The sequence below is a fragment of the Trematomus bernacchii genome, unplaced genomic scaffold (genome assembly GCF_902827165.1).
Source record: "Trematomus bernacchii unplaced genomic scaffold, fTreBer1.1, whole genome shotgun sequence".
Taxonomy (NCBI): Eukaryota; Metazoa; Chordata; class Actinopteri; order Perciformes; family Nototheniidae; genus Trematomus; species Trematomus bernacchii.
In genome coordinates this window covers 13,273-25,797 of record NW_022987963.1, presented here as the reverse complement: position 1 = coordinate 25,797, position 12,525 = coordinate 13,273, and the positions used below count along the sequence as shown (strand labels likewise).

General features: G+C 40.6%; 1 long non-coding RNA gene across 1 annotated transcript; it reads left to right on the top strand.

Moving 5' to 3' along the window:
* The first annotated feature begins 403 nt into the window (after positions 1-403).
* Positions 404-8,521, top strand: LOC117471013. Its single transcript, XR_004554757.1, has 3 exons — positions 404-507; positions 5,235-5,267; positions 8,485-8,521. It is a non-coding gene; the product is annotated as an uncharacterized LOC117471013 (long non-coding RNA).
* The last annotated feature ends 4,004 nt before the right edge of the window (positions 8,522-12,525 follow it).

The following is a 12,525-nucleotide window of genomic DNA, read 5'->3' as shown; positions in this document are numbered from 1 at the left end:
GCCAACGACATTGGGGCAACCACACAGCTCATTTACATATTACACACAGCTGAAACAATCTCAGACAGGTTAACGAGCAGACAGAAACAGCAGCCGTAACAAGTTGCTTGCTTAAAAATGTTAAGCAGCAAACCCCAATGTTAGTTACTCTGTATCTGTGTGAAAGAGTTTGTTATTTTAAATTAGAAATGTATGTTTACTTGTTCTCCTTTTAAAGACTAGCGTTGGATAATTTCCCTCAAAATAGGATCATGTTCAGCCTCTGATGTGATGATTTGACATGTAGCTGAAGAGAGAAGAGAGCGGGAAGTGACCATCAGATATTAATACCATATCAATACCATCAGATATGTTTCCAGAGAGACTCCACCTCTCGCTTTACGCTGATATAATGCGAGGACAAAACATGAGATGCTCAGAATAAAGAGAGCGAGCGAGAGAGAGAGAGACAGAAGAGAGACATGGATCACCTGCTGCTGCTGCTGATGCTACTGGTCTGTAGCTCAGGTAATAATCCACTTTATTATTTATTATATTCAAATATCTTTGTGATCTCTCAAGAAATCACTGCTCGTAAACACTGACAACAAGATACACACACACACACACACGCACACACACACACACACACACACACACGGCACCATCACAGACATGGTGCACTTTAATGCTACGATGTGTGTGATCTTAGATAGTAATTCAAATGTATTAAATATATCCTACGTCAAATACTCTACATGTGTTGTATAGACTTTTGTGATTTGTGATTGGCCCACACTCAGACCAATCAGGAATTGAGCAACACTAAACTTGTAGAAGCCGAGTATGTTGTGTTCGAACTGTTTCTTTGCACACAATTGAAGGCTCTATACGCCCCGAGGTGATGGGAAATGGATCATTAATAAACTCCTCACCACCTTCCACAAGACCCTGGTAGCCATGCCAAGTGTCATAGGGGCATTTAAGTCTGCCTTAACTTTCGGGGTCTCCACTGCAGAATGTGGGAACCTGAAAAGCCTCACGCAGTAGGGAGATGGTTTGCATGTGGAATGAACATCTTGGTGCTTACTCTGTATTCTGTGTTTGCTGCTCGGTCAGCGGTTGCCCAAGTTGAAGGCCCAAGCAAAGCTGCTTTGTTTAGTTATTGTGAGTGTGTGCCTTGCTCCTGAGTGCTGTGTTCCCAGTGATCGTGCCGCCGTGCACACGGTGTTTCAAACGTGGTTTCTATGCTGCTCTTCATTTCTGTGTCTCTACGCAGTGATGCACACACACACACACACACACACACACACACACACACACACACACACACACACACACACACACACACACACACACACACATTGACAGCAGATTTGTACTCTATTTTCTTTGGGTAAATAAATATTTTATTGATCTTCCCATCATCGTCTTTATATTCAGACATTAAGAGTTGTTTTCATTGGAGGCCGCGCTGACGCCTCCACAGAGAGCGTGTCTCACAGTTGTGCAATAGCTCCCTGTCCTTATCGCTGGTGGTGTGTGTGTGTGTGTGTGTGTGTGTGTGTGTGTGTGTGTGTGTGTGTGTGTGTGGTTGGGATGTGCGTACATGTTTCTTTATAATTATTTGTAACTTCGATAAGATCAAATGAAGACACGTCATCAGTTTGCATAATCAGCAGAAAGTACGGAAAGAGTTTGTTTTGACTTTGGTTTGAGAAGTGGGGGGGGGGGGGACAAAACAGGGGTCCTCCGCAATGAGAAATGTTCTCAATTTAATTCCATGTCCTGCCTTTCTACAAATATATTAGGGACTATGGTGTTAACAAGGCCAAGAGAAGTGTGTAGTGTATATGATGAGTGTGCAGATGGATCTAGTGTCCTCTCCATGTGAACCTGATGTGTTTCTTTACATTGAAGTTAAAAACACACACACACACACACACACACACACACACACACACACACACACACACACACACACTCTGACAGCAGTTTGTTATTCTATTTGTCTTTGGGTTAATAAATGTTGTATTGAACATCCCATCAGTGTGTTTATACTCAGTTATATTAAGGCATTAATATTTGTGTAGAGACAACTCAAAGTGTTTGTCCTCCAACACGTTCCAACACCTCTATTATATCATTTACACTGATCTCTATTATTGCATATTTGAATGAGTCTGCCTACACCATTGTTTATTATTGTGAATTACCTGTGGTTGATATAGTGTGTGTGTATGAGTGGGGTCCAAATACACACACCGTCAGGTTTTTAAGCATAAGTGGGGTCTATATACACACTGTTTTACACACACAAACAAAAACACATGTTCACATACTCTTACGCACACACATTTACATTGACACACACACAGAGGTACTGAGGTGGGATCCATATATACACACAGTCTCTTTTTTAGGCATCAGTGGGGTCAATTTAAATACACACGTACACACACACACACACACAAACAAAGTCTTACATCAAGTTTTATCACCAAATACTTTGATATTTGTCAAACACACTCACACAAATGCACACACACTCACACACATCACACACACAGACACACCAACTTACATGCACACAAAAACACACACACACACACACACACACACACACAAACACCCACACAAACTTACAGACACACACACACACACCCATGGGAGGATGCTCAAACAATATACACAAAAACACACACTGTCACACACAAACATACACACACACACACACACACACACACTTGAGGACACAAACATGCACCCTCCCCCCCCCCCTTCTGAAGGTGGTACAGCATGGATCAGATCAGGCAGGATCCTGGAGTAAACACAGAGATCATCATCATCATCAGAAAGAGCAGAGGTCACTGACTGGAAGCAGCTTCCTGGAGACGTTCAGCTACTGACCTGTAGGGGGCGACCACACACACACCATCTGGTTTATAGACATACATTCACAAAGTCTGGGTTTTAGACAGATGTGGGTTCCATACATTCATAAAGTCTGGGTTTAAGACAGATGTGGGTTCCATACATTCATAAAGTCTGGGTTTTAGACAGATGTGGGGTCCATACATTCATAAAGTCTGGGTTTTAGACAGATGTGGGTTCCATACATTCATAAAGTCTGGGTTTTAAGACAGATGTGGGTTCCATATATTCATGCTGTCTTCAGGCACGTGCACACATAGACCTCAAAGTGGGCTTGAGCCCCTGCCCTTTTTCTTCCTCCAGAGAAAGTGCCCTTTTTATGGGGTGCTTTTCCTTTTCTTTTCTTTTTTAAATAAATGAATATGTATCTACTGCTGTTTGCGCACACTTTCCAAAAATATATTGATTGAATAAAAATAAAAATATCAGGTTGGGAGATTAGACTGAAGTTCCGCTGCTCTCTCTCCCCTCTCTCCCTCCCTCCCTCCCTCCCTCCACGTCTCGCGCACAGCGATGCGGACATCGGCAGTCCCTTCAGACAGACAGGTAGCAGCACCTCCCACTTTACTGTCCCACATTATGCCGGCTTTTCTTGGTTTATTTTGAAGGTGACTGGTGATGAACAAATGACTAAGCTGCCAGTGTGTGAAAGACACACTCAGAAGCCAAAGTACAGAAGAGAGGCTTTTCTGATCTCCTCCTCCTCGCTATTGAGAAGGACATTCCTGTTATCCAGTGAAGTAATAAACATGTACGGGACATGGCCCCCAGAAGGTTGCTGCTGTAAGGGAGGAAGGAGAGACAACAAGTGAAGACACGAAAACATATTTAACAACTTCCAAGTGCAAAGAAAGATACAAAGAAAGTTAGTAACAAAAGAAGTTATTAACAAAATATTTAATTTCAGATTTCAAGACATTTTTAAATAATTTCAGTAAAGTTGCAGTATTTTTGCATGTTCTTAATAAATATTTTTGCACCGTTTTTTTCAGCATTTTTGATGTGTTTTGTCCAATTAAATTAAGTAAATGAGTAGGAGAGGAGAGCAGAATGCACTAAGTGTAATTGTAACTAAACTTAGCCCTACTTGTAGTTTGGAGTGTAGGTTGGTTTGCATATTTATGTAGAGAACAGACTTTTTCAGTTTTGTGTGAAGATTTTTGTTGATTTTGAAGTGTTATTTATTTGAATACCACAAAAATAATTCAAAGGACTTAATGTTGTGCTAAAATAAACTAATTATTATAGCAATTTTAACTAGTAGCATAGAAAGCATGCACATTGTGGCATAGTTTCCTTTGTTGATGTCTGCTCTTGTAGTGAATACTAAAGTAGAGCATTGTCTCTGTGTTAACTGATTATTTTGTAGAATTATGTTGAGTATTAAACAATTGCGTGAGTGTATTAAAATTAATTGGTCGGTAAGCCAGAGATGTGCAACTATATTTAACTTTTAGTTTTACATTTTTTTAAATAAATGATTATGGCATGTGCCCTTTTTTTCACTTGAGCCCCTGCCCCCCAAAATGTCTGTGCACGTCCCTGGCTGTCTTACACACACACACACACACACACACACACACACACACACACCACACACACACACACACACACACATACACACATACACATACAGACACACAAAAACACAATCAAACACTCACACCATACTCACAAATACATACAGTTATACACTCACACACTCAAACACACAAACATCCACACGCACACACAGACACTTACACAAAAACTCATACAATTACACACATGCATTCACACACACACACACACACACACACACACACACACACACACACACACACACACACACACACACAAATACATTCACAAAAACACACACTCACACACAAACACATACACACTTGAGGATACACACACATGCAATCGGAAACTCAGAGCATCAAACACACACACACACACACACACACTATACCAGGTCATATTAAAACAGGTACAGGTCAGCTAGTTAATGTCTGCAGTTAGTGATAGGGGAGTGAGGCGTTCAGGTGACAGCAGAAGGTGGGAACTGGCAGCATCTCTTTCCTCTGTGGTTCCTCCTAATGTAATTGTTGCTGTAGAACATGTTTCAGTGTGATGATGGTGCACCATGACTCATTTGAATTGAAGGAGCATATTCTCTAAACTGAACTGTTGCTTTAACTCTGAATATGTGACTTCTCTGTATGAACGTGTTATTCTCAGCTAGAGTAAACTGGTGAAATGACTCCAGAGTGAGTTCACTGACGTGTTCCTGAGATGATAGAAAACTCTGTTTACCTTATCTTCTGATTTCTCCTCAGGACTCCAGGCTGAAGGAGAACACAACTCAACAGGTAAAGTGTTCAGTTTATTCACCCTGTTACTCTTTAAGTGATTACAGTCTGTAAACAACCTTTATCATAAAACATGATGTAGTTTAAAGACTTCACCACTAACTGATCCTAGTTTCATCATTTATGATTTTACCATGTTTGTGAAACCAGGATATACTTCAAAGGTAAACAACAAACCATCATCACCTTTTCATCACCACCACTTTTCATGATTATACTTTATAAATACCATCAGATCATCACATTGAAAAGGAATCTAACTTCGATACAACCAACGTTAATATCTAGGCCGTCTCCGATACTGAACTCCGGTGCTGATAAGGCTCCGTTGAACAGCCGTCCAATCTTTTTAGGACTTCAAAACCCCCCAGAATCTACACGCAAGATCAACGCAATCTGCTTAGGGGGGCGTTTACAGCGTGGCCTCTAACACCAAACTGCCCGTCGTATCCCTATGTAGGCACTCCAGCCACGGATGTCCGACCGCTAGGATAGCAAAACGGAGTGTATAGTGTAGTAGGTGTTGGTGGGCTGGTAGAACCCCAGAGCAGTATCTAAACTGCCCCTGGAGGAGAAACCCTGTGTCGTTGGGAGACTCCTTGGTAATTAGGGCAGCTTCAGGACCCTCAATCCCTAACCCCCAATTTGTATACCCTTATACCAATTAAAACAATGCAAAAGTAATATCAAACCCAGCCAGAGTCAAACATTAATAAAGTGAGCCTAACCCATAATGTGAAACTATAGTTTAACCTTAGCAGAGTTTCTATTCCCCTTAAACAATTTAACAGCATTATCATAAGTAGTCAAAAATGTATAGTAACATGATGTTAAAAATAAATCAAGATACTCTGCACTTTTAACGTCACAATGTCGGCAGGTCAGGTCCACAGCATTTCTGGAGCCCTCGTCTGGTCAGCTGCTGTAAAAGATTAGTTTGGTGGCACAGAAGTTCTAGACTTCTTAGCCGGAGGAGGACAGGTAGACCCTTCCCCAAGCTCCCTAGGACTAATGTCAAAATAGTCTTCTAAATGTTCTGTAACATACCAGCGAGGTGGTTCCCTGTTATCCCCGCAGAGTCTCAGTGAGAGACCCCTCCTAGATGCTGGCAACAAATGATCAGATAAATCTTCTCTCTGATATAAGCGTCCATCACCAACCAACCACTCAACAGAACGTCTATAAAGGGACTGAAAAATTGCTATAGTAAATATCACACATTTTCTTAAAAATATTGTTACATCTACTTGGTTTTAAATTCCTTACTACCAACCAGGAGTTGGATAAACACCAGATACTACAAAAGGAAGTTGGTCAAAATCTCCAAAGTGAGCAAACCTATTCTAATGACTTTTAGCAGTTAAAAACCTTCTAACATTATTCTACTTATTGAACTGCTCCCTGATAGGAAGAAACTAATAACACAACTGAACTCTCCTTTCTGCTAAAAAGGGATAAATCAATAAACAACTCAGCGTTGGCCGATTGATAAGGCCATTTTGCCAGTTTCTAATAAGTAAAATGGGGATAGCTAAGATCAAAGTCACAAATCCCCCATTCTTTAATGACTTTGGGGTAATCAAAACTAAATTAAAAAATAGTCAAAATGATTCCAATCAGGATCTCTTGTATTGACTGGGATGAACCATTCTCAGAGGTAAAGTTTGGTCTCTCCATTACGTGCTGTCACTGTCTCAGGTCCAGAGAGTAGTGAGAGTATGTAAGGGCGGGGGTGCTGATCTCTATCTCGGAGCTGCATGTCAAACCACATCAACATCCGGTGCTTAGCCTGCAGCAAGGAGGAGAGGCAAAAGAGGAGAAATCTCCCTCTAAGCAGTTTTGAAAATGTTCTTTATAATTGTTTTCTTAAGCAGCTTTTATGGATAAAGCTACTTAATCATATGTTTCATGTTTCAGGTCCTATTAGTTTATAGATGTGGGGGGGGATGTTATACTTGATGAAAAGAAGTGATACCACAGTGTAGAAATACTGTAACAAGAACAAGTCTGGTATTGAAATCTACTTAGGTAAAAGTATTAGGATCAAATAATGCTTAAAGTACCATCATTAATACTCCGTTTGAATGTCAGTGGACTGCAAATAAGTCAATAAAGGAGCATGGCTGCTCATTCCCTGGCTCTCAAAAGAGTTTGGCTGGCTGTTTAATCTATGTTCACACTGAGACAGTACAACACAGAGAGAGAACAGTACACCTAGTGTGTAAGTACATACAAGCAGGTCACACAGTATGATCACAAATACATAACATCTGTTCAAAATCTGTTTTCATTAGAAAGTACAGGCTGCATATGTTCTCAGCCTTGGAGAAACTTGACAGGTTCATTAATAAAACAGATATTTCAACGTGTGCCTACTTTGTTCATGTACTGTTGAGGTTCATCTCAGTAGTTGTGTGCTATAATGTATTTACAAAGTGTGAAGAGGAGGCAACTTTAGAATAGGGAACCTGTTCAGGTCAATTAGAGTCAAACTACTAGCTTATTGGTTATGAACAAGACTTCACTTTAAAATAGGGAACATGTTCTTAGATAGAAATACCTCATTTTGAGTTGTTTAGACTTAATTAACACTTACAGTTTCATGTCTTGTTACATAAGAATAGATCATATTTGTTAAGTGTTATTATGGGATAATTACTATTCTTGTGGTACTGCTGCCTTATTAGGCCCATATTGAGCAGCGCATATTAAGACCAAAACTCATGTACAACAACTTCCTTACTTGCAATAAATAAGCACTAATTAGAGGGTTATTGAGGAAAAGCTCTCAACTAATGGCTTATTACTTGTAGAATATGGTCATGTAGAATAAGGCATTAATAAGTGTTTTATAATGACTACTAAAGAGCCAATATACTGCTAATATGCATGTTAATTAACAACTAGTTGATGGTTAATATGTGTACCGTAATATAAAGTGTTACCAGTCATTCAAACCTGTACTTACAGTACTTGAACTCATTTTGTTGAATACATGTGATGTAGTAGTATTATAAAACGATATACTCCAGTAAAGTAATTCAAACCTGTACTTACAGTACTTGAGTATATGTACTTTATTACTTCCCACCACCGGTTTATAGAGAGCTGGAGTTAATGAACTGATTAACACTCGGAAGTATTAATAGTATAAATGATTAATTATTAAAATATGCTAATATCAATGAAGGTACATGACTCTCTTGTTTCTCTTCAGAGCCTGGTGTTAGGCTGGTGGGAGGAGAGAGTCGCTGTGCAGGAGAACTGGAGGTGGAACATGAGGGAGAATGGAGACCAGTGGGGGGCCGTTACTCTCAGTGGACCCTGAAGGCAACAGGAGTCGCCTGCAGAGAGCTGGACTGTGGCTCTGCTGTTTCTGTGGGAGAGAGAAAGGAGTCCTCAAAGAGACCTGTGTGGTGGATCAGACCTGACTGTGTTGAGTCTGGATATGCTCTGAGGGAGTGTGCACGATCAGATTCCTCTAAAGACATCCTGACTCTCACCTGCTCAGGTAAACCCATCTATGACATCATCAGTGACATCATCAGTGACATCATCGATTTTCATTTATTGTTTTCATTTTCTTGTTTTTAGAATTAAAAAATACACAAACCCAAATAACAAATGATGAACAGTGTATGAAGCAGCCGGGCGTTGTGGGTGGGCTACTGGGTCTATAGGCCCACCCACTCATTCATCAACAATGACAGAGAGAAAATATAGCTTACCGGATTTTTATTTTTGATTATCAAAATGAATAATTAAATAATTAAATAATAGCAAAAATAAGTTTCCCTTTAAAAAATCAATACAATTAGAAGCAACATTTATTAACGTATTCAGGCTTCTGTTGTGTGAGATGTTCTATCCAATCACAACAGGCCAATGTAAAATGGCCTGTTGTGATTGGCCTACATAGTTCACATAGTCGAAGCGTGGCGCAAACACAACGTAGGACGTCCCACAGACCCCGCAGATGAAGGAGGAAAATATAGCACTCATTTACAGAGTCACAAGAATCCATGTTCAGAGTTTTCAAAAGAGTGAGAGGGGAGAGGCCAGAACCATCATCCTCACAGCAGGGGCCGTCTCACTCCAGATTCTGCCTCTCTATGCTTTCTGTGTCTCTAAAATGTATCAATGTAATGTGAACCAAAAGAAATGAACAAGCAGTATTACATTTCATTTCACTCCTTGCAGCCTGGAGCACGGCTGATATGAAGAGTCATGAAACCCACCGGGTTATTTGGAGCCTCCACCTCTAGAATGATACAATTCACCATTTAATGGAAAACACGAGATCAATATACAAACAACAGCTTGAATTCAATGATGACGCCATGTTTGAAGAACAACGTGTTTACAAACACCAATCAGATAACACATGTGAAACACACATGTAAGAGTAAAGAATGAAACCTTTTGAAAGTGTCTGTGTGAGAGCAGAGGTGGAGCTGAGCAGGAGCAGAGGATCTGCAGAGGAGGAGGTTTTGTTGAAGACACAGGGAAAGGGTTCACTAATGGAGACCACTTGCTAGAGGGTATCAGATGTAGATGTGAGGGTACCTGCAGTCTGTGCTCTTATAAACATGTGTTCTGTTGTTCATCATCAACTCATGTTGGAACTGAGTCCAGTTTGAATCTCTGAAATATTGTTTCATCTCTTTGATGGTCCTTCTTTCTATCGTGACGAGATCCTGTCACTCCGCAAATGTTTGATGGGGCGGAAGTGAGTGCACACATGGAATCGAGTGCTGCTACAAAAACCTGAGAGAACGTGAGAGATAACATAAATAAACATAACTAAAGAGCAAAAATGGCACTCAGGAAAAATCCAAACTCTGACGAGGTGGAGGAGATCAAGAATTCTCTCGACTTCTTGTCAGCCGAAATTAAAACAGTCGCGGCCCAGCAAAATAAAATCATGGAGCTGATGGGAGAAATACAATCTCTGAAAATGCAGAACATTTAAAAGGACAAAAAGATCACTTTTCTGGAGAATCGAGTGGACGACCTCGAACAATACACCAGGATGAACGATTTGATTATCAACGGTCTGAAGACCAGACCCCGGAGCTATGCCAGGGTGGCAGCGGCCTCAGAGGACTCCGCCGCCGGGAGAGGTGGAGCCGACGCTCCGGAGGTGGACCGTGAGTCGCTGGAGCAACAGGTGCTTTGCTTTTTGGACAGCAAGGGCATATCTGTTGACAGCGGAGATATTGAGGCCTGTCATGCCCTGCGGAGCAAGAACTCAACAGCCACCCCAGCAATAATAATCCGGTTCATCAACAGGAAAAAGAAATATGCACTCCTCAGACAAGGAAGGAAACTGAAGGGGACCAATGTTTACATCAACGAACACCTTACGAAGAAGAACGCGGACATCGCAAGGAGAGCACGTATACTGAAGAAACAAAACAAGATTCAAGCAACATGGTCGACAAATTGTAAAATTTTCATCAAACTAAACGGATCAACAGCAGAGATGGCGAAAGTGCTCATTATCAGGGACATCACCGAGTTGGATCAGTTTGATGAATGAAACATCAAAATCAACATAAGGTAACTCAATCGCTACACACTGAAATGAACACACTAAGAACACCCATGATAAGCTTGGACAAAATTGCTGAATATAAAAAACTGGACTTGAAATGTTTCAAATACACGGAACATAAATCGCAAGACATTGAAAAGGATATTGACCCTGAAAATAATTTCTACAAGAACATCCATAACCAATGTGAATACTATACAGAAGATCAACTCAAAATAAATGGATTGATGGATGGATCAATATCAATATTACATTTCAATAGCAGAAGCCTAATTTCAAATGTATCAAAGATCAAACACTGTTTAAGGCAACTGGAGAAACAAGTTACAGCCCTAGCAATATCAGAGACTTGGCTTAGTGATGAGCAAGCTGACATGGTTGAAATCGAGGGATACAACATGTTTTTTACTACTAGGACTCATTCTAAAGCTGGGGGGACTGCACTTTATATTAACAAAAGTTATAAAAGTAGATCTGTCAGTAATATGTCTTTTGCTTTAGACAACATCATGGAATGCATAACAGTAGAAATTGAAATCAAAAAATCTAAAAACCTTCTGATAAGCTGCGTGTATAGAAAACCAGGATCATGTGTTGACACATTTGAGAAAAAGCTAGCTGAACTTTATAACTACACAAGCAGCAAGAAAATGCTTTTTGTATGTGGAGATTTTAATATTGATTTGCTGAACCCACAAGAACACAATGCAACTACAGAATTTATTAATTCTATGTATAGCAACAGTTTATATCCTACAATCACACGACCGACCAGAATAACATCACACAGTGCTACACTCATTGACAACATATTCACAAATGTTATGGATAGGAAAGTAATAAGTGGAATATTAATAAATGACACAAGTGATCACTTGCCAGTCTTTGCAACAATACAGAACTGTACTAGTGTAACGTCCGAGGTGTTAAGGCTTCAAGAATACTTCTGTGTAACAAGAACTCAGGAACTTAGTACTTTTTGGAGCGTCACAGATGCCTCCGTTTATTAACGTCGAGTCACACACATGTCACACACCACTCTAGCCCCGACTGCGCATGCTCACAACACATGACCTCTCAACCCAATGCTTACATGCGTCCCTCCTTACTGAAAGAAATGTCCCCATTTCCACACACATGGTGAAAACACAACAAAACATAAAAAAACAATACAACCACGAAAAACCCCAAAAACATAACAAACCACACACTACCCCGCAGAATAATACATGCAGGCATGACGTACATTCGAAAAAAAATCTTTGAATAAAAACAATGACAAACAAAACACATCCACAGCCCAAATAAAACATCAAACTAGGTATGACATAACTTATTCCCCTGTCCTGCACACTCGAAACATGAAAAAAACCAATTATGCAGCATAGAATACACAGGAGAAAATAATCACACAAGCACGTAACCACCAGTCATTCAGCCCATAACAAAGTCCAAAAATCGGACAGGAGGCCGCGCTAACCTCCCAGCCCGGGACACCGTCGGTGCGGCTTGTTCGAGCTCAGGGGAATCACCAGCCCCAGAACCCGGCCCAAGATCACAGCCACTTTCCCCATCGGAAAACCTCAAGCGTCCAGAGCTCTGTGGGGAGACTGCATCTTGCAACGGAAGAGGCTGAGAAAGGTGTAAGAGAGACCTTGATGGTCCCTCCAAGGGAAAGGCTACCGGCAGGTTGTATCGCCG